The sequence below is a fragment of the Narcine bancroftii genome, chromosome 4 (assembly GCF_036971445.1).
Source record: "Narcine bancroftii isolate sNarBan1 chromosome 4, sNarBan1.hap1, whole genome shotgun sequence".
In the NCBI taxonomy this organism is placed as follows: Eukaryota; Metazoa; Chordata; class Chondrichthyes; order Torpediniformes; family Narcinidae; genus Narcine; species Narcine bancroftii.
The window spans coordinates 84685328-84708194 of record NC_091472.1 but is presented as its reverse complement, the minus strand read 5'-3'; the positions used below and the strand labels follow the sequence as shown (position 1 = coordinate 84708194).

Below are 22867 nucleotides of genomic sequence, written 5' to 3'. Positions count from 1 at the left end.
GAGCAGCGTGATTCCTCTGTAGTTTGAGCAGTCTGATTTCTCGCCTTTGTTTTTGTACAGGGTGATGATGATGGCATCACAAAGGTCCTGAGACAGCTTTCCTTGGTCCTAGCAGATCTTGAAAAACTCATGCAGTTTGGCATGCAGGGTTTTGCCGCCAGCCTTCCAGACTTCTGGGGGGATTCCATCCATACCTGCTGCTTTGCCACTTTTCAGTTGTTGACTTGCCTTATATGTCTCTTCCCGGGTGAGGACCTCATCCAGCTCTAGCCTTAAGGCCGTTGATGGAGCTGGAGCAGGGCGGATTCTTGGACTGAGCGGTTGGCACTGAAAAGAGATTGGAAGTGTTCTGACCATCGGTTGAGGATGGAGATCTTGTCGCTGAGGAGGACTTTGCCGTCTGAGCTGCGCAGCGGGCTTTGGACTTGGGGTGAGGGGCCGTACATAGCCTTTAGAGCCTCGTAAAAACTCCTGAAGTTGCCAATGTCTGCGCTGAGCTGGGTTCGTTTGGCGAGGCTAGTCCACCACTCATTTTAGATCTCCCGGAGTTTGCGCTGAGGATGGCTGCATGCGCGATGGAAGGCTCGTTTCTTCTCTGGCCAGGACGGCTTTGCAAGGTGTGCCTGGTGGGCAGCTCGCTTCTTTGCCATCAGCTCCTGGATTTCCTGGTTGTTTTCGTCGAATCAGTCCTTGTTTTTCCTGGAGGAGAAGCCCAATACCTCTTCAGTGGATTGCAGTATGGTAGTCTTCAGCTGATCCCAGAGGGTTTCAGGGGACGAGTCTGTGAGGCGCATTGCATCCTCGAGCTTTGCTTGGAGGTTTGCCTGGAAGTTTCCTCTCACTTCGTCTGACTGCAAGTTTCCAACATTGAACCTCTTTCTGGGGGCTTTACTGTTCCTGGACTTTGGCTTGAAGTGAAGGTTTAGCTTGCAGCGAACAAGCCGGTGGTCAGTGTGGCATTCCGCGCTGGGCATGACCCTGGTGTGGAGCACATTTTGTTTGTCTCTTTCTCGTACCAGGACGTAGTCCAGGAGGTGCCAGTGTTTGGATCGGGAATGCATCCAGGTAGTCTTCAGGCTGTCCCTCTGCTGAAAAAGGGTGTTTGAAATGACAAGCCGCTGTTCTGCGCAGAGATCCAACAGGAGGCGCCCATTGTCGTTGCACTTGACGACACCATGCTTGCCCTGGATTCCTGGCCAGGTTTCTGAGTCTTTGCCGACGCGAGCGTTGTAGTCGCCAAGGATGACAACCTTGTCGGCTGTAGGGGTGCGTTGAATAAGGTTGCGCAGATCAGTGTAGAACTTGTCCTTTTCTGCTGGTTCCGCCTGGAGGGTTGGAGCATAGACACTGATGAGGGTGATGCGACGCTTGTTTTGAAGTGGGAGAGTCGCATGGACATGATCCGGTCCGAGTGGACTGTTGGGAGGTTTTCGAGTTTGGAGGCAATGGAGTTCTTGACCATGAATCCTACACCAGGTAGGCGTCGTTCATCCATAAGCTTGCCAGATCAGTAGAGTGTGTAGCCCGCGCCGCGTTCTTGGAGGCTGCCTACATCTGCAAGGCGGACTTCACTGAGAGCGGCTATGTCGATGTCAAGTCTGAGGAGTTCATGTGCGATGAGGGCAGACCGAAGTTCAGGTCGGTGGCTGTGAGCCTTGTCTAGCATGGTTCTGATGTTCCAGCATGCTAGCTTCAGTTTGTGAGCATCTTTTGAGGGGGAGGACGTGGAGGGGGAGGACCTACGCAAAGGAGCTTTTAGGTGGAGTGCAGTGTGCACAGTACTGGCCCCACCCTTTACACCCATGGTTCGTGTGCCGTGGCCAAGCAAGCTGGGACGTGGCAGCGAGGTCCTTAGGTCGTAGGTTTTATATCGGAGTGGCCTTCTCCTAATCAGGTTTCTTACCTGGGCTGGAGCGGCCTGCCTCCCCTCCTAGGTTGGACCATACCTGGTTGCAATCCAACCTGTTTTCCTCCGCCTGCTTCTCGGGGCCTCCGCCTGCTTCACTCTGCCGAGGCCGGGGCCACTGCCTCCCCCTCGCTTCTGCCCGGAACGGGGCCTCCGCCTGCCTCACTCTACCGAGGCCGGGGCCGCCGCCGCCCCCTCGCTTTTACCCAGATCGGGGCTGCAGCCGCCTACCTTCTGCTCGTATTGGGGCCGGGAACGCCGCCGCCTACCCTCTGTCCGGACCGGGGCCGCCACTGCCTTCCCTGTGCCCGGACCGGGGCCGCCGCTGCCTTCCCTGTGCCCGGACCGAGGCCGCCGTTGAGAAATGTAGAACAAGGGGAAATAGCCTCATGACAAGGAGTCAGCCATTCAAATTTGACATGAAGATATAGTTCTTCCCTCCAGAGGTTGAATGTTCTGGAAGTTTCTGGTCTGGGGAGGTGTTACTATAGAGTAATTAAATATGTAAAGCTAAGAGATATTTGCCACTTTCTCAGTGCCAACCCTCCAAAGAAAGGTGAGTAAGCGACCCAGTTTGCAGTACCCGGTAAGGCATGCATACTGGACCATGAATTACCTGGTTCACATGGATATCTCGAATCTAAGGGGACGCCGAATCTCCAGTGGTGAGGCCTGGTAGAGCCAGTTGCCCGTTCACACTTCAGTCTGCCACCAGGTAACAAGTCAAATCTGAGTTAACTTCACAGGACTCTGACACAAACTCTGACACCAAGAGTCAGAGCCCGGCTGACTTTTACCCACCCTGCCCGGTTGGGACCTTTCACACGGCCAGATGACCTGCTCATTTCAAATTCATGATCATGTTAGTCTTTTTCCTGAACACCTGAAAGTGTCCTGCTATTGATTTGCTCAAGGATTACAGGTGGAAGATGGTCCATGCATGTTAATTTTTACTGTTCATTCTATGGGCTTTGCCTTGGGTATGATTTTCTGATTTAGGAATAATAAATCGGTCATATGAGGGATGTAGTCCCATTTCCTACCATGACTTTGCACTTTCAACAGCGCAAACCCAGTTCAACCCACTTTATTTGCCAGTGTGAAGGGGGCTATGTTAGACATTGGGGAAATTCAAGGTAATGGGGCCAAGTGTTATGGCCAATTATTGCAAGGTGGAACAACCACTTGGGGCTCAGAGGTCAGCTTCTCCTGTTCTAAATGGTGCAATGTTGACATTTTGATCACTTTCAGAATGTTCTGTTTCTCAGACAAATTGACTTGACCTTGATCAGATTTGACAAGTTATTTAACTTGTTATGAAACCTTTGTTCTAAATCACATCTGGAATAAAATCCATCAGAGCTGCTTTAGTCTCTGCAGCCTTTTCAGTTTTTATAGTCTTGTTCTCTGAAGTGTGCATATTAGATAGCAGGGTCAGCCTGAGGGAGCAAGTGACCTACTTCAGTTCCTTTTTTTTAATGTTCATCCTGTCCGAGACATTTATATTTCTTGTCCATTCTCTCACTCCAGGCAATTTAAACACTCTTATGTTATCACTTTGCCAGTTGTGATGAAAAGTTCTTGACCTCAAATGTGGTCTGTTTCTCTCCCCACAGATGCTGCATGATCTCCTGGGTGCTTCCAGTTTTTTTTTATTTAGAAGAAAATGCAGTTCTGTATACTTGAAGATGGAATTCGATAAGTCATCAATTTTACTTCTTCCATTTCAGGATTTCAAAAAATGTTGACACATATTGTGTGCAAGATAGTTTTCTTAATCAATACGTAGAGGAACCGACTCGGGATGGTGTAATACTGGATCTCCTGTTAGGGAACGAGATAGGTCAGGTGTCTGAGGTTAATGTTGGAGAACAAATTGGATCTAGTGATCACAACTCTAATAGTTTTAGGGTCGTTTTAGGGAAGAGCAAAGAAGGGCCTAAAGTTGAGGTTCTGGATTGTAGAAAAGCAAATTTCGAAGGAATAAGAATGGATTTGGGGAGTATTGAGTGGGACATGATTTTTTTCAGGAAAGGATGTAAATGAAAAATGGAGAATATTCAAAGAAGAAATTTTGAGAGTACAGAGTAGATATGTCCCAGTGAGGATCAAAGGAAAGGCTGGAAGTCATAGTGAGCCTTGGTTTTTGAGGAATATTAGAAATTTAGTTAGAAGAAAGAGGATGGTGTACAAGAGGTATAAACAGCAGGGTGATGAGAAATTGAAAGAGGACTACAAGGAGTGTAGAAAAAAATCTTACGAAAGAAATTAGAAAGACCAAAAAGAGGCACGAAGAGGCTTTGGCAGGCAGAGTAAGAATAAATCCAAAGGGTTTCTATAGGTACATTAAAAGTAAAAGATTAGTGAGGGATAGAATTGGACCCCTTGTAGATAGGGAGGGTAGGCTATGTGAAAAGTCAGAGGAGATGGGGGAAATTTTAAATGATTTCTTTTCCTCGGTATTCACTAGGGAAAAAAAATATTGTACCAGTTGAAGTAAAGAAAAATAGTGGGGAGGTCATGAATCATACAAGGATAAACAAGGAGGGAGTGATGGCAGTGTTAAAAAAAGATAAAAGTGGACAAATCTCTGGGTCCGGACAATGTATTTCCAAGGACACTCAGGGAGACTAGAGTACAGATAGTAGGGCCATTAACAGAGATATTTAGGATGTCACTGGTCACGGGGGTAGTGCCAGAGGATTGGAGGGTGGCTCATGTTGTTCCGCTGTTTAAGAAAGGGTCCAAACGTAAGCCTGGAAATTATAGACCTGTGAGTCTGACGTCTGTGGTGGGTAAGTTGATGGAAAGTGTTATGAGGGATGGCATTTACAAATATTTGGAAGAACAGGGATTGATAGGTAGTAGTCAGCATGGTTTTATCAGGGGTTGATCATGCTTAACAACCTTATAGAGTTTTTCGAGGGGGTTACAAAAAAGATCCTGTGGATGTTGTCTATTTAGACTTTAGTAAAGCTTTTGACAAAGTTCCCCACAGGAGGTTAGGAAAAAAGGCGGAGGCATTATGTATAAATAAGGAGGTAGTGAAATAGATTCAGCAATGGTTGGATGGGAGGTGTCAGAGAGTACTGGTAGAAAATTGTTTGTCAAATTGGAGGCCGGTGACTAGTGGAGTTCCTCAGGGATCGGTCCTGGGTCCACTATTGTTTGTTATATATATTAACTATCTGGAAGAAGGGGTGGTGAATTGGATAAGTAAGTTTGCAGATGATACAAAAATTGGTGGTATTGTGGACAGTGAGGAAGATTACCGTAGCTTAAAAAGAGATACTGTTGAGGGGGACATCAAGGTTGGGGGGAGTGACAGTGGCTGTGCCTCCGGCACGAGGTCGGCCCCTGTAGCTCAGAAAGGGAGGGAAAGGAAGAGGAGGGCAATTGTGGTAGGAGACTCCATATTTAAGAGGACGGATAGGGGATTCTGCGGACGCAGCAAGGAGAACCGGATGGTGGTTTGCCTCCCTGGTGCCAGGGTCCGAGATGTTGCTGCTCGTGTCCCAGATATCCTAAAGTGGGAGGGACAGGAGCCAGAGGTCGTGGTACATGTAGGTACCAATGACATAGGGAGAATTAGAGAAGAGGTCCTAAAAAGTGAGTACAGGCAGTTAGGTAGGGAGGACCACAAAGGGGGTAATCTCTGGATTACTCCCTGTGCCACGTGACAGTGTGAATAGAAATAGAATGAGGTGGAGGATTAACACGTGGCTGAAGGGGTGGAGTAAGGGGCAGGGTTTTAAGTTTCTGGATAACTGGGACCTTTTTTGGGGGAGATGTGACCTGTACAGTAAGGACGGGTTACACTTAAATCCCAGGGGGACCAGAATCCTGGCAGAGGTATTTGCTAGGGCTACTCAGGATCCTTTAAACTAGAATGGTTGGGGGGAGGGAACAAAATAGTACAGAGCAGTAAGGAGAAGGTTAGAATGCAAACAAAGAAAGTTTGTAGTAAGTATTTGAATATGGATGGGCAGGTGATAGAGAAGGGAAATGCTCTGGAAGAAGATGAAGGGCAATTGGCAGGAAAAGTAAATAATGTTGTTCTTAAAGATGAGGGAAAACAGGGATTAAAAATTGGGAAGTCCCTGAAATTCATATATTTTAATGCCAGGAGTATTGTAAAAAAGGTGGATGAGCTGAAGGTGTGGATTGATACTTGGAAGTATGATGTGGTAGCGATTAGTGAGACATGGTTGCAGGAGGGATGTGATTGGCAACTGAATATCCCTGGGTTTCGTTGTTTTAGGTGTGATAGAGTCGGAGGGGCAAGAGGAGGTGGGGTTGCATTGCTTGTCAGGGAAAATATTACAGCGGTGCCTAGGAAGGATAGATTAGAGGGCACATCCACGAAGGCTATTTGGGTGGAACTGAGGAGTAGGAAAGGAGAGGTTACACTTGTAGGGGTGTATTATAGACCACCCGGAGGGGACCGAGACCTAAAGGAGCAAATCTGTAGGGAGATAGTAGATATTTGTGATAAGCACAGGGTTGTAATTATGGGAGATTTTAATTTTCCACATATAGATTGGGAAATACATTCTGTGAAAGGACTGGATGGGTTAGAGTTTGTGAAATGTGTGCAAGATAGTTTTTTACAACAATATGTAGAGGTGCCGACCAGAGAAGGAGCAGTGTTAGATCTACTGTTGGCAAATGGGATGGGTCAAGTGACGGAGGTTAGTGTTGGCGAGCACTTCGGGTCCAGTGATCATAATGCCATCAGCTTCAATGTCATTATGGAAAGAGAGAAATCAGGGCCAAGGATTGAGGTTTTTGATTGGGGAAAAGCTAGATTTGAGGAGATGCGAAAGGACTTGCAGGGTGTGCATTGGGACAATTTGTTTTATGGGCAGGATGTAGTAGAGAGATGGAAGTCTTTTAAAGATCAGATTTTGAGAGTGCAAAAGCTTTATGTTCCTGTTAGGTTAAAAGGAGGGGCAAAAGGTTTGAGAGAGCCGTGGTTTTCAAGGAATATTGGAAACTTGGTTCGAAGAAAAAGGGAGGCGTACATTAGATATAAGAAGCATGGAGTTAAGGAGATGTTTGAAAGATACATTGAATGTAAGAGGAATCTTAAGAGAGGAATTAGGAAAGCTAAAAGAAGGTACGAGAAAACTATGGCAAGCAGGGTGAAAACTAATCCAAAAGAGTTCTACAAATATGTTAATGGTAAGAGGAAAGCTAGAGACAAAATTGGTCCCTTAGAAAATCAGAGTGGAAAACTGTGTGTGGAGCCTAGAGAAATGGGGGAGATATTGAACAGTTTCTTTTCTTCGGTATTCACTAAGGAGAAGGATATTGGGAGATGTGGGATAAAAAAAGCAAATTGGGTAAATATGGGGAATATAGAGATTACAAAAGGTGTAGTTTTAAGGCTTTTGAAGAATATAAAGGTGGATAAGTCTCCGGGACCAGACGGGATCTTCCCCAGGACATTGAGAGAAGTGAAGGAGGAAATAGCAGAGGCTCTGGCGGTAATTTTCCAAATGTCATTAGATATGGGGATAGTGCCGGAGGATTGGCGCATTGCGCATGTGGTTCCGTTATTTAAAAAGGGTTCAAGGAGGAAGCCTGGCAACTATCGGCCTGTAAGTTTGTCGTCTGTGGTAGGTAAATTAATGGAGAAAATTCTTAGAGATAGTACTTATAAACATCTGGATAGACAGGGTCTGATCAGGAGCACTCAACATGGATTTGTGGGAGGAAGGTCATGTTTGACCAATCTGATTGAATTTTTTGAAGAGGTGACTAGGAATGTGGATGAGGGTAGCGCAGTGGATGTTGTCTATATGGACTTCAGTAAGGCCTTCGATAAGGTACCACATGGAAGGTTAGTTAGGAAGGTGCAGTCTTTAGGTATAAATTTTAAGATAGTCAAATGGATTGAACATTGGCTGAAAGGGAGAGGCCAGAGAGTGGTAGTGGATAATTGTCTGTCAGGTTGGAGGCCGGTGACCAGTGGTGTGCCTCAAGGATCTGTATTGGGCCCATTGTTGTTCGTTATATACATTAATGATGTAGATGATGGGGTGGTGAATTGGATTAGTAAATATGCAGACGATACTAAGATAGGTGGAATAGTGGATAATGAAGAAGATTTTCAAGGATTGCAGAGGGATTTGGGCTGCTTAGAAAAGTGGGCTGAAAAATGGCAGATGGAATTTAATGCTGATAAGTGTGAGGTGCTTCATTTTGGTAAGAAGAATCAGAATAGGACATATGTGGTAAATGGGAGAGCATTGAGGAATACAGAAGAGCAGAAAGATTTAGGAGAAACGGTACATTGTTCCCTGAAGGTAGAAACTCACGTGAATAGGGTGGTGAAGAAGGCTTTTAGTATGCTGGCCTTTATCAATCATTGCATGGAATATAGGAGTTGGGAGGTGATGTTGAGATTGTATAAGACGTTGGTGCGGCCTAATTTGGAGTTCTGTGTGCAGTTCTGGTTGCCTAATTATAGGAAGGATATAAACAGAGTGGAGAGAGTGCAGAGAAGGTTTACCGGAATGTTGCCTGGGTTTAAGCATCTGGAGTATGGGGAGAGATTGGACAGATTGGGTCTTTATTCTTTGGAGCGTAGAAGGTTGAGAGGGGATTTGATAGAAGTATTTAAGATTATGAAAGGGATAGACAGAATGGATGTGGATAGACTATTTCCGTTAAGAGGAGGAAAGATTAAAACAAGAGGACATGAGTTAAGAATTAAGGGGCAGAGGTTTAGAGGTAACATGAGGGGGAACTTCTTTACTCAGAGAGTGGTAGCAGTGTGGAATGATCTTCTGGGAGAAATAGTGGCGGCGGAGTCAATTGTATTATTTAAGAAAAGGTTGGACAGGTATATGGATGAGAAGAAGATGGAGGGTTATGGGCATTGTGCAGGGAGGTGGGACTAGAAAGGGGTGTTTGGTTCGGTGCGGACTAGAAGGGCCTAATGGCCTGTTTCCGTGCTATAATTGTTATGTTATATATTATGTTATGTTATATAGGAAAGCTAGAGGAGAGGGCTGAGAAATGGCTGATGGAATTTAATACAGATAAGTGTGAAGTGTTGCATTTTGGAAAGGCATATCTAAATAGGTCATATACATTGAATGGTAGACAATTGAGGAGTGCAGAGCAACAAAGGGATTTAGGAGTTATGGTAAATAGTACCCTCAAAGTTGATACTCAGGTAGATAGAGTGGTGAAGAAGGCATTTGGAATGTTGGCCTTCATAAATCAGAGTATTGAATTCAAGAGTTGGGATGTTATGATGAAATTGTGCAAAGCATTGGTGAGGCTAAGTTTGGAGTACTGTGTGAAGTTTTGGTCACCAAATTGTAGGAAGGATATAAACAAAATAGAGAGAGTGCAGAGAAGGTTCACGAGAATGTTGACAGGATGTCAGGGTTTGAGTTACAGAGAAAGGTTGAGCAGCCTGGGGCTTTTTTCTCTGGAGCGTAAAAGATTGAGGGGGGATTTGATGGAGGTGTTCAAGATTTTAAAAGGGACAGAGAGTGTCAACAAGGATAGGCTTTTTCAATTAAGAGTGGGGGATATTCAAACCAGAGGCCATGGTTTGAGATTGCAGGGAGGAAATTATAAGGGGAACATGAGGGGAAATTTCTTCACACAAAGGTTGTTTGGGATGTGGAATAAGCTTCCGGCAGAAGTGGTTGAAGCAAGGACATTATTTACATTTAAGGAAAGACTGGATAATTACATGGAGGGGAGAGGATTGGAGGGGTATGGACCAGGTGCTGGTTGGTGGGACTAGGAGGGTGGGGATTTGTTCTGGCATGGACTAGTAGGGCCAAAGTGGCCTGTTCTGTGCTGTATATGGTTATATGGTTATACATTTATTTTGTTATTGTGTTCGACAGAAAGGACTCTACCTTTTTAAACATTAATCATTTACTTAGCCAGTCTTCAGCATTGAAAGAAGGAACTGCTATTTTTGTCATTTTTCAAACAACCTTGTACCATTTAACATTTGACTTAATCATAGCTGAGAGTCTCTTAGATTACTTTTGTAATAAACGTCGCATTTTGATGGATTTTTTTCCATTTTCACGGGGATAAATTCTGTTGCATTGAATTAACCTGCTCCAAATGTTGACCCTTAATTTGCAAGTCAGAGTCTTGAAAGATAACAGTTAGGGAATGAAGAATTGAAAATGTCATGCTAATAAATTACCATTCAAATGTGTGACAAAAATTTATTCAGCTACTGTCCTTGCCAGGGTTAGAAGAGCTTTTATCATCATTTATTAATATTATGCTTGAAGATGTAGTTTGCAGTGCCACAGGTGTTAAATTTGAAAATTCTCCATCCCATATGCAAGTTCAGCTGGTATTTTCAGAAAAATAGTTAGGATACATTTATTTTTCAATTGGAGATCAAAAGATGTTTGATCCATATATTGATAAACTGTTCATTCCAAATTCATGATCATGTTAGCCTTTTTCCTGAAGACCTGAAAGTATCCTGCCATTGATTTGCTCAATGATTACAGGTGGGAGATGGTCCATACATGCTTGCCTATGGCCTTTGTCTTGGGTGTGATTTTCTAGTTTAGGAATAATAAATTGGTCATATGAGAGATGTAGTCTCATTTCCTACCATGACTTTGCACCTTCAACAGTGCATAGCATCATTAATTCACAATTATTCAGTGCATGAATGTACATTACAATTGCAGCCAATATGTTTAATACTTCATATGAGTCTCCCCAAATAAACAAACCATTTCCACAAGCAATTTGTGTTGAGATGGAGATGAAACACTTGTGGGAAATACTGAGCATTGCTTCTGATTAGTTCATGTTCATATATGAAAATCCAGCCAGAAATGTCTGTGGGTGTGACAGAGACCACTTGTTCCAAGTCTCAGGTGTACAGGTATCACTGTTGCTTGGCACCCCATAGGTTTTGCACAAGGTTTAACATCTTGATCTTCAAATAACCTTTTCCTCAGTAGACCAAGGGCTATGCTGAAATGTTGAAGGTGGTAAAAAATTTATTCTTTCAAGTCTGCCTTCATTTAAAACTGCTGGGAAGATGTTTCCCGATTTTGTAAGGAAACTTTATTGTCACAGGGTTGTGTGGTTTAGCAGGGGCAAGTTGGTAGAGCACATCATCTTGCAGGTGAGGAGCGCAAGGCCCATTCTCACTTGCACTTTATTGAAACGTATCAAGAGTATTTAGTGCTTTGCTTCTGAGCAGGCACAAATGCAAGCACTGTCATCACACTGTGACCAACCTATTGAGATCTGGATAACATTGGGTCTGGTGTATTGTCATCATAGATATAAGATTGGCTCTACTTTGATGGGATGTTTATTGGAGGTGAGAATCAATGTCATGGTGAGAAAGCTTGAGAAAAGAAGGAGGACATGATTGCAGCCTTATTTGCCCCCTGCCTTTATTGAGAATGCTTTTTGTTTCTCTCAAATAAAAGGACATGTTTGCTTTGATGAGATTGATCAGGAGCTAATTTATTCATTGCAAGTATATGCATTTCTGAACTGGAATCCCTACTTTCCTCCAGCAGAATACAAGCTCCATGGATACCTGAGGGCAAGAGTTTCATCAGGAAACCCAGGGTGAATAGAACAGGTGCCAGATATACAGAGTGCAACAGATGGAGGAACTTGGTAAAAGCTATCATTTGCATGAGTTATTAAGTGCTGTAAAGCCCCATCCCACTGAAACCAAGGAATGGGGGTGAACTCATCAGGGAAAGAGAGGTTAGCAATGACCACTGGAAGGAACATTCAGAAGACCTTATTTGTTGTGTTGGGTTCATTTACACACAATAAAGACCACTTTGAGCTTAGTGTTCAGCTCCATCGCCCCCGTCTGACCCGGAAAAACACAATACTGAAGCCCGCCCTTGTGACATCATCAACAGGTCAAATGCCAAATTAATAACATTACACCACATCCCCTTTTAAGTTCAAAGTTAACCTTAGCTTATGCTCACTTCAATTAATATGGAAACGATTCATAATACACATTTCTGTTGAACTTTTTTTGTTCAGTCTCTCACAAGGTAAGTCTCTGTGGTTTTATAACTTCTCTACCTGACCTCGTTCTCATGATGCCAGGTGTACCCTGGGATTTTTTTGCTGGTGACAAAGTCCCTGAACCTACTTCTGCAGAAGTGCCCACTTCCAGCAGGCACTCCTGTGGATTCTTGCCCTGCTGGTATAGACATAAAATGGTGACGATTCCTCTTCAGTGTTCCTTGTGGTCCGCTGACCAGGTATGGCCATGGGCTGTGATGTATGGATGTTACTGTGCCTTGTGCTCTTGCATCAGAGATCCAAACATGGTCTCCAGGTGAAAGCTTTGCAAGGTCGCTTGTTCTGTGTCTCTTATTGAAATGTTTTGCATCTATCCATCTTTTCTCCCTTTCCTTGTTATGGAGTTGTAGCAGGTCTGGAAGAGTCAGCTGCAGCTTCTCTGGAGGGGTAGGCAATGTGGAGCAAAGGCGACGTCCCATGAGTAACTGGGCAGGGCTGTAGCCATTGCTCAGAGGTGTGGCTCTGTAGGCCAATAAGGGATCTCTGGCCTGTTTAAGGAAGTTTTTAACAGCTTGAACAGCATGTTCTGCCTTGCCATTACTCTGGGGATATTTAGGGCTGTTGATAACATACACAAAGCCACATTCCAATGCAAAGTCCTTCATTTCGTGTCCAGAAAATTGTGGCCCATTGTCACTTATGAATGTCTCTGGGATGCCATGGCATGCGAACATAGATTTCAGATGAACAATTAGATCTGTGGACCTTGTTGGACGGAGCTGCGCTATTTCTATATATCTAGAGAAATAGTCCACCACTAGCAAATAGGTACTGTCTCTGAGAGTGAATAGATCTATCTGGAAGTGTAGTTGGCATCAGAGGTTCTTTTCAATTTGCCCTTTCCTTAATACATTCTCAGCATTTAAGGACAAGCCCACATTTGACTGCTTAGTCCAGACTACCACATTGTCTAACTGACATGTTCCCTGCTCTTTACTACCCTCTGGTGGCCCTCGTGTATTTTCTCAAGTACATAATTTCTCATGATAGCAGGAATAACTAACCTTGTGCCATGCAGGGGAAGTCCATCATGCACACTTAGAACTGCCCTCTCCTGCCAGTAGTGTTTGACTGGTTCCTGTCTGGCCAACCCTCAACACAGTATCTTATGACTTGTGTGCAAACACTGTTGGCACACAGCTGCTCACCAAGTTCAGTCACTTGTCGGGAGATTCTCCAGTACAGACTCGATGTAGATATTAGTATCTTCCATGAGGTCACTGTCAGCATGTGTAGCACTGTCTTTGAGTGGGGAGCGAGAGATTGTGTCAGCTGTCCTGAGGCTTTTTCCAGGTGTGTGTGAGATCTTAACCTCTTCAAGCGCATCCTGAACCTCTGTATCCGAGGTGTTAAAGAGTCCAAAGCCTGCCCACCTAGTAGACTCACAAGAGTTTGTGGTCTGTTTCCAGCTTGAAATGTAGTCCAAGGATGAACTCACTAAATCTTTTGCAGGCCCAGGTCAGTGCAAGCGCCTCCTTTTCCAGTTGAGCATATCATTGTTCTGTATCTTTCAGCAACCTGGAAGCATAAGCGACTGGTGACCGAATGTCTCCATCCTTTTGTAGCATCACTGCTCCTAGCCCATAAGATGAGGTATTAGCTGATATTCTTAGTTGCTTGTTAGGGACATACAGCCGAAGAACCGGTGCAGATGAGAACTCACGCTTGAGGCTGCAAAATGTCTTCTGTTGGTCATGACCCCAGTGCTACTGGTTCTTTTTGGACTATAAGTCTCTCAGTGGTTTGTCCTTTACAGCAGGTTTGGTATGAACCCCTAACTGATTCACCATACTGAGCTCACTTATGTTCATTGGCTCTTTAATGTCCTGCATTGTTCTTGTTTTATCTGGGTCTGGCCTCATGCTGTCAGCTGAGTTGATGTATCCAAGAAACTTAACTTCTCTTTTCCAAAAGTCACATTTGGAGATGTTGAGAGTGGCCCCTGCTTTTTTTACTCACTCCAGGACAGCATGGACCCTAGCATCGTGCTGGTCCTTTATGGTCCCCCAGAAGAGGATATCGTCCATGAGGCAGAGAACCCCTTCCAGATCTGCGGTAACCTCGGTCACCATCCTGTTCTGGAAATGTTCTGGGACAGAGGAGATACCAAAAGACAGGTGCTTAAAATAGTAATGTCCCAATGGCGTGATAAAGGTGGGATAGAGAGCTGATACTGTAGGCAGGGGAATCTGTCAAAAGCCCATGTTCACATCCAGCTTAGTAAAATTCTGTGCACCTGTGAGCATGCCTACTGAAGGGAAGATAAACTTTTCACGGCACACTGACCCATTTAGGAGTGTCAAGTCCACACAAATGTGGATGTCTTCTTTGTTTTTCTTTGGGGCCACTATCAGGCCACAACATCAATCTGTTGGTTCCTCCACGTTGCTGATTACCCCTAGATTTTCCATTCCCTCTAGCTCTTTGTTCATTTTGCCCATGAGTGGCAATGGGACCCATTGTGGCACTTTAAGAAAAATGGCTTAGTGTCAGGTTTGAGTTTAATGATATCAGGCTTCTGAACCAGCCCGAGTCCCTCACAGAGTTAAGGATATGTATTTCTGACTCTCTCTTGGTCTATGGCATCAACCTGGCTACTAGCTTGAGTCTCACTGAGGCTGGTCTGCTCAGTAGCGCCACCTGGTGATCTCACCACAAAGACTTCCTCTGTGATGCTCCTCTCTCTGTATGAAAGTGTTTCAGTAGCTGACCCCAGGACCATCAGTTTCACTCGACCTATACCATAGAGCAGTTTCTGAGTGTTATCTAGCTTACCCTCTCTGTGTTTGACTCTTTTAAAGGCCTGCTTGGGGATGGCTGTAATGTCAGCCCTGGTGTCGATGTTGAAGGTTACCTTACTGCCTCCTATGTTGGTGTCAGCCATCCATGGTTCCTTGCTGAAAGCAACCTTGCCTAGAAACAGTCCATCCATGCCCTCCGCAACCTCATTCACTGTGCTGATTGACCTACAGACCTTTCCATAATGTTGTCATTAACCACAGTTGTGGCATTCTAGACTCTTGGCTGGGCACTGAAATACTGAGTGGAAAGGAGATTTACCAAATTTGGGGTGTGCTTTATGGTCCATCCTGCTCTGCACTGTTTTCTTAAATTTTGGTTGTCCCTGTGAATGTTCCTTGGCTTTGTATTTATGCTACTAGCACTCATTTCTCCTCTCAAATTAGTCTGTTGCCACTTGATTTCCCTGACTGTCGAGCCATTGTGAGGGTGAGGTTTTTAATGGAGTTGCATCCTCTCTGACGGTGATGTGTCTCTAAGACCCACTACTAATCTGTTCATCATGCAGATCTCCATGCTCACAGTTCTCCGACAGTGCGTACAATACTGTGGTGAATGAATCCACTGCTTCTGTAGGGCTCCTGTACTCTCTTGTTTAACTTGACCCCTTCAAATATCACGTTTTTTTGGAACAAATATGTGTCGAATCCTTTCCTTACTGCATTGTAACCTCGGCGCTGCTCGCTCGTTAAATCCAGCCCTTGTAGTATGTCATCAGCCTTGTCCCCCCGTGCAGTATACCAGTGTATTCACTGGGTTAGCTTCGGTGGAATTGTTCAAGTTACTTGCCAGTCTGAAACGCTCTAATCTCCTAGTCCATTTTCTCACTCCTATGGCTTCGAGAGTCTAAGGTTTCCGGAGTTTAATGATGAAAGTCGCTGTCAGAGGTGCCGCAGTTCCTGGTCAGGGTGCCTCCACGTGTCCCAGGTCATTCTCCATGCTGCTCTTTTTTTTTTACCAGGACATCTGTCCTTGGGTCCATGGCTCAAAGCAGCTCCACTTCTGACATTGTGTTGGGTTCACATACACACAAATAAAGAGCACTTTATTTAAAGGTTCATAACCTTTAATGAAAATAACCCTGCAGTATACTTTTTCATGCAGGATCCCTCCTTCAGTTCCATCACCCCCGTCTGACCGGAAAAACACAATACTGAAGTTGTGGTGGTGCACCACTGGCTGACTGAAGGGGACAACCTCTGTACCTGCAGGAGTGCACTGCCGGCCTGCTGCAGGGCCCAACCTCTTTACACGCAGGAGTGTAAGGGGGACAGGACGACTCCCGGCCGGCTGTCAATCAGTCGACCTGAATGGATCAAGCCCCACCTGGTTGGGGGTCGATCACCCTCCGGGACATAAGCCTGCGCTGGCCTCCGAAGTCTCACTCACAGTTACTGCAGCAACAGCTGGCCTGGCTCTGGAAGTCTTTGTGGATTAAAGCCCGTTGAACAGTCTTTACCTTGTGTTTGTCTGGTTCTGTCCAACAGTGCACCACAGAAGTCTGCCCCGTGACATCATCAACAGGTCAAATGCTAAACTAATAACATTACACCACATTATTCATGAATTCATCATTGACATGAATGCCATTGACTCCATCCCACAGTTCATGGCAAAATCCCTGGGACTCGGTCATTTTTATAAATTATTGGAGACTTCAGATGGATCTCAGGAAGGTATCAGAGATGCAGCTAGCCTCAGCTACCCATGAAAATAAAATGGTCTTTCCTAGTTGACAGCATAATTATTTTATAATTATTTCAGTTGTATTTTGTTGTGATACTGGTTAATTGGTGTTGTCTTTGACAGACTGGTTAGAAAAAGATAGAACAAAGAGTATACCTTTAAATGGCACCTTTCATGCATCTTAATCAATTTCTAGTCTTAAAAAAAACTTTTTTGTCCAATCACTATTCTGGAATATCAATGACAAGACTAAAAACTGTCACACAGGAAACTCACACAAATAGGTAACCTCCAAGTAATCTACATGATGTGAAACAAGAAAGTCTGCAGTTGCTGTGAATGCAGTCAATGTACAAAAGTACTGAAGAAATTCAGTAGGTACTGCAGCATTATAGGAGACAAAGATATATAATCAATGATTTAAGCCTGAGCCCTTCATCGAGGTATGATGAAGGGCTCAGGCCTGAAACGTTGATTATATATCTTTACCTCTTATGTATACTGCAGTTTCAGGCAGTTTCTCCAGCACTTTTGTGTATAATCTGTATGATGTTGCTTGAGGTCTGAATATTAGCTCGAGCACACTGAAATTTCACCTGTTTCTCTTAGAAATTAAAACGTGTTTGGATTTTTTTTAACCTCTTCCTAAGAGAATTTGTGAGCTTGGATTTAATAGCTTATGTAAGGGCCCACTGAAGGTGCTATTTTCTCTCAATAGTTGATCCATAAAATTTAGAGGCCTACTGCTACTGAAGACAGCTAAACCAAAAATGATATCTGTGAAATATTTCATTCTTGCATCCATGCATCATTTTTCACTTATCAGAATCAGAAGTATTCCCCTTCAAACTCTTGCACCCAACTTTCTCTTGTATCTGGATAAATCATTACATCTGGTAACACAACATTTTATTCAGAGATGTTGGAAGTCCTGAAATATGCATCCTGGATCAGGAATGAAAACAAGGCATATCATCTCATAAAAATTCAATAGAATCAGACTGCACAATTAATAAAAGAAAATCAAAGAGACTGCAGAAGCTGGAATCAAATGCAAGATCTAGATATAAAATGTTACCATCCCTTTTCCACAAATGCTACTTTATCATTGATTTTTCTTTTCCCTTGCAGTTTGTTCTGAGCTAATGAAAATAAACTGTTTATTTTGCTCAGGGTATAAATGTTCTTCCCTCCCTGTTAACAAACACATGGGGCACAATGGAGAAAAAAAAATGGTATGCTGCAGATGAAAACAGTGTTGGATGCTTACTTCTCCAAGCATCTCGTGATGCAGTGGATGTATTCACTCTCTCTGAAGTTTAAATTGTTCTTATCTCTCCAATAAGAGTTGCCTACTTTGTATCTGGCAAGCAATTTTGACCAAAAGGAACATACTTAAAATTCTTAGACTTGGATTGGGACAGCTGGCTCTTGATTAATCATCTCAATGGTTCAGTGCAGCCAACTATGAAAAACAGCTTTGAAACTGTGGGTTGCACCAGAAATGGTTTGTGTTTCTCCATGGATGGCTTCATTATTGAACCTTGATCATTTTTTGGGTATCCAAAATAATCACACTATGTTCTTGAGTTTGGGTTAGGTTAAGATAGATTGTGGTTAGGTCTAAATTTTATACCTTGGTACCGTATATGCCATTGTAGAGGACTATCCAAAACCTAAAAATTTCACCTTAAAATCAGGATTGAACTGTACACCGAGTATAAAATCAGAACTTTGATGGCGAAGTCTCAACACTGATGCCATGTTCCTGTCGGGTTCAACGCAATCCCGCGCATCCCCCATTAGTTATTTGCGAAGTCTCGGTGCTCCTCTGTGGGGTCCATCCGTTCAGTCCAACAGCTGTCAGCACTGTGCAGGCTTTAAACGGCCAGTTACTGGAGCCAATAGTGATTTATTTTAAAATATCCAAACAAAATTTAAACCTTTAATTGATAATTTGTTATTAAAATTATTGTGATTTGCTTTTAACAGGATCCACTGGTCAGCAGTAAGTGCTAGATTTGGGAGGGTCATCTTATCCAAAGGGTAGAGCTCAAAAACAACATTTTAGGTGGAAATTTCAGTTATCCTATACAATGGCATATAAGGTAAATGTTAATCATGTTTACCATGACTACCAGCCCCCCCACATCTCCATCGGGCACACAAAACTCAAAACGGTCAACCAGTTTACCTATCTCGGCTGCACCATTTCATCAGATGCAAGGATCGACAATGAGATAGACAACAGACTCGCCAAGGCAAATAGCGCCTTTGGAAGACTACACAAAAGAGTATGGAAAAACAACCAACTGAAAAACCTCACAAAGATAAGCGTATTCAGAGCCATTGTCATATCCACACTCCTGTTCGGCTCCGAATCATGGGTCCTCTACCGGCATCACCTACGGCTCCTAGAACGCTTCCACCAGCGTTGTCTCCGCTCCATCCTCAACATCCATTGGAGCGCTTTCATCCCTAACGTCGAAGTACTCGAGATGGCAGAGGTCGACAGCATCGAGTCCATGCTGCTGAAGATCCAGCTGCACTGGGTGGGTCACGTCTCCAGAATGGAGGACCATCGCCTTCCCAAGATCGTGTTATATGGCGAGCTCTCCACTGGCCACCGTGACAGAGGTGCACCAAAGAAAAGGTACAAGGACTTCCTAAAGAAATCTCTTGGTGCCTGCCACATTGACCACCGCCAGTGGGCTGATATCGCCTCAAACCGTGCATCTTGGCGCCTCACAGTTTGGCGGGCAGCAACCTCCTTTGAAGAAGACCGCAGAGCCCACCTCACTGACAAAAGACAAAGGAGGAAAAACCCAACCCCAACCAACCAATTTTCCCCTGCAACCGCTGCAACCGTGTCTGCCTGTCCCGCATCGGACTTATCAGCCACAAACGAGCCTGCAGCTGACGTGGACTTTTACCCCCTCCATAAATCTTCGTCCGCGAAGCCAAGCCAAAGAAAGAATCATGTTTAATACGATAATTTTATCTTGCATGTCACCTGTGGCCCTTCCTGCAAAATATTTCTTGCCTTAACAGTAGCTGTCATGAAAAGAATCGTGCATTACTTCCTTGATTAAACATTTAATCAGCTGATCTTGATTTTAATTGGAGATTTAATTGCTGCAATTATTCCACCATTCCATACAAATTTGAACAATTACTCATTCTATGCAAAAAAAATTCAGTTGATTGCATGGTGTTTTTCTGATTATAAAACTCTCTGGAAATGAACAGGATACTATGAGGAAGAATCACAGAATATATTTGACCTGTGAATGCAGGAAACTCCTTTGAGGAAAATCTTGTTAAATGTTTTCAGTTGGGTTTTGGAGTTTATTTGCTCTGAATCAGTATTAATCATTAAAAAAGAATAAGGAAATAATATGTTTGGAGAAAGTTTTAGGTCAGTGCATAATTTGAGTACACTAAATTTATCTATGTGAGTGACTAAGTGTGACTGGGGTGATTAGGGTTGGTGGAGGGGAGGGGGGCCTCACTGCAGGGAATGTTCCCTAGGAGTGCACACTAATGATGGTTTGCTTAATCTTCCAGTGAATTTAGAGGATTTTGTAGAGGCAGCATTAGTGATATTTCCAGTGCCTGAAACTTTCAAGTATCTGCTGTAAATGTTCCTCGTTTCAACAATGTATAGGAGGACGGAATGTAGCTGCTGGTAGATGATAGGTTTTGTTTTGTGTTGGGTACCAAGGTATATAGTCAGGATAATGTGAACTATTTTGTAATCGTGTAAGAATATACCCTTCTCACTGTAGTGTGGCACTGTGGGGTGATGGATATCTATATCAGTGTGTGTGAACAACTTCCAGAGATGGTGGAAGACATCAGTAAGTAAAGTCTCTTTTGTTATTTGAATCTTGCATCTCCAAGTTATTTAAGAAGCCTCTCAAGTAACGCAGAGACATAACATGGTAGCTGAATAAAAGGACAAGAATAAAGCCATACAATTGATTGTAAGTCACTGAAATATGAAGGTGAAGAAGAGAAAAAACATTACTGAAAAAAGTGGCTGGAACAATGGCAGTTCACCCAGTGATGAATGGGAGGCTGAAGACATTCTTGAATAGTTTAAAAAGTTTCAGCAGAAGTGCAATTTGGCATTCAAAATGTATTTTAAAAATGCAACAGCAGAGGAGAAGGTCAATTATGTACTTTCTGAACAGGGGAGTGAGGCCTTTACATTTAATATCTGGGAGCTTTCAGAGGTGGAGAAAAATGATCCAGAGCAGATATTTGCTTCTCACCTTGAACCCAGGTCTAATCAAAAATTTCAAGGCTTAATGCAAGAGGCTGATGAAACTGTTGATAACTTCCTCACAAGACTAAAAATTGTTGCTGCAAAATGCAGATTTAAGGATATAGAGGAAAGATTAGTTGATCAACTAATATGGGGGAGTGCCCATCCTAAAGTGCAAAAGTCACTTATAGGGAAGGATAACTTGAAGCTGGGTGAAGCTATAGACACAGCCAGAGCCTTCAAAGCCAAGAGGACACAAATGAAATCGCTATCTATGCAGACCCGCCCACAGCAAAGAGAAGGAAAGGTTGATGCTATAAAGAACACAGTCAGAAAAGTGCAAGACCTGCAGAAAGTGCGGCAGACAACATTCCTTCAATGACCAAATCAAATGCCCTGCATATGGTTCTGAATGTAGAGCTTGTGGTAAAGCAAACCACTGGATGAAGACGTGTACGTCTGGTATGAAGAAAACAGAAATATCAGTGAAGAAAAAAAAACAAGAAGATGATTCACCACATAAAGGGAAACAATAATGAGGACTCCGACATCCAGATACTGAACATAGAATCCATACACCTTCACGAGATGTCTGGCGAGATGAAAGAAGGAAGCGAGTTGCATACAAGGATCCAAATACAGTCAACACTCCAGAATAAGCCTACAATATTTAACCTAAAAATGAAGCTGGATACTGGATCACAAAGCAACGTCCTTCCACTCAGACTCTACCGCCAAATGTTCCTAGAGAACATAAAAGGGTATCCAAGGGACAGGTAAATTGGAAACAGCAAATGTCACATTAATGGCCTATGGTTGACCCATGATTAAGAAGCTAGGGAGAGCTAAGATCAATGGGTACCATAAGGAAAAAACATCCTCTGTAAATTCTACATGGTAGACACAGACAAACCAGCAATTCTATGAGTTTCAGTTGATCTCTGTCAATTATGAGATCTAGATGAAGAAGATATCCAAAAGGATCAACAGAGACACTGCATTGGACTACTGACCTCCAGTCACAAACAAGGCTGAGCTCTTGAGCCAGAATGCTTTGATGATCCAGTTGGATGCTTTGGATTCTTTGAATATCACATCACCATCGATCCAAATTGCAAACCAGTTGTCCATGCTCCAAGGAAAGTACAACTAGAGCTTAGGATGAAGCTGGAGCAAGAACTAAAGGACATAGCCAAAGTGACTGAGCTGAATGACTGGGTAAATTCCATAGTGGTCAAAAGAAAAAAACAATTGGCTGCTTGAGAATATGTCTGAACCCTAAAGACTTGAATCAAGCAATAAAAAAGGGTCACTACCCAACACCAACACTAGAAGGCGTAACAGGATGGTAAGAATGGACACTGGAATGTGAAACTAGATGAGGAATCACCATTACTAGCAATGTTCTATACTCCATTTGGTCGTTACAAGTTCCTGCGACTACCTTTCAACTTAAGGGTGAGCCAGGACCTGTTCCAACAGAAGGTCAATGGTGTAAAGGTGCTGTTGGCATCGCAGACAACATCCAGGTTTTTGGTAGAGATGGAAAAGCTCATGATATTTATCTACCTGAGGCCTTGGAGAAAACAAGAGGAGCTGGAATTAAACTTAATGCAGACAAATGCATTATAAAAGAGAAGGAGTGCCACTTCTTGGGAATGGGGTACACTCCTGATGGGGTACACTCCTGATGGGGTAAAGCCAAGCCCAGAGAAGATTAAAGCCATTTCCAAGATGGAGCACCCAAAGGACAAAAAGGAACTCAGAAGTTTCCTTCATACCGCATATGTCAGACTACACAGCAAACATCAAAGAGTTGCTGAAGGAAGACGTGGAATTTCAGTGGTCACCATCACATCAGAGAAGTTTTGACCAGCTCAAAGAAATAATATGCAGAAAATGGAGTTGAGATACTATGATAGAGAAAAGGCTCTCACTCTGTAAATAAATGCATCTAATAGAGTCCAGTGGTCGCAGCCAAAGCCACAAGATGGCGAAGCAATATACTGCTGCCAGTGGAATATCAATAAGAACTATTTAAAAATAATTGTGTAAATAAACTAGTGTACAAGGTCAGTTACTTAAGTTGCCCCTGGAAAGAAAGTGATAAAGAACACTAAATT

The 22867-nt window shown here is 43.5% G+C and overlaps 1 protein-coding gene and 1 long non-coding RNA gene across 5 annotated transcripts in view; both read left to right on the top strand.

Annotated features, from left to right (window-relative positions):
- LOC138760768 (uncharacterized) overlaps positions 1-16242 on the top strand; it is a 29042-nt gene extending 12800 nt beyond the window's left edge. The window contains exons 2-3 of the long non-coding RNA XR_011355856.1: positions 11455-11955; positions 15893-16242. This is a non-coding gene — a long non-coding RNA (uncharacterized lncRNA). The remainder of the gene's footprint in view (positions 1-11454; positions 11956-15892) is intronic.
- Positions 1-22867, top strand: part of macrod2 (mono-ADP ribosylhydrolase 2) — a 1543249-nt gene that overhangs the window by 106928 nt on the left and 1413454 nt on the right. The gene's annotated exons all lie outside the window — the stretch shown is intronic.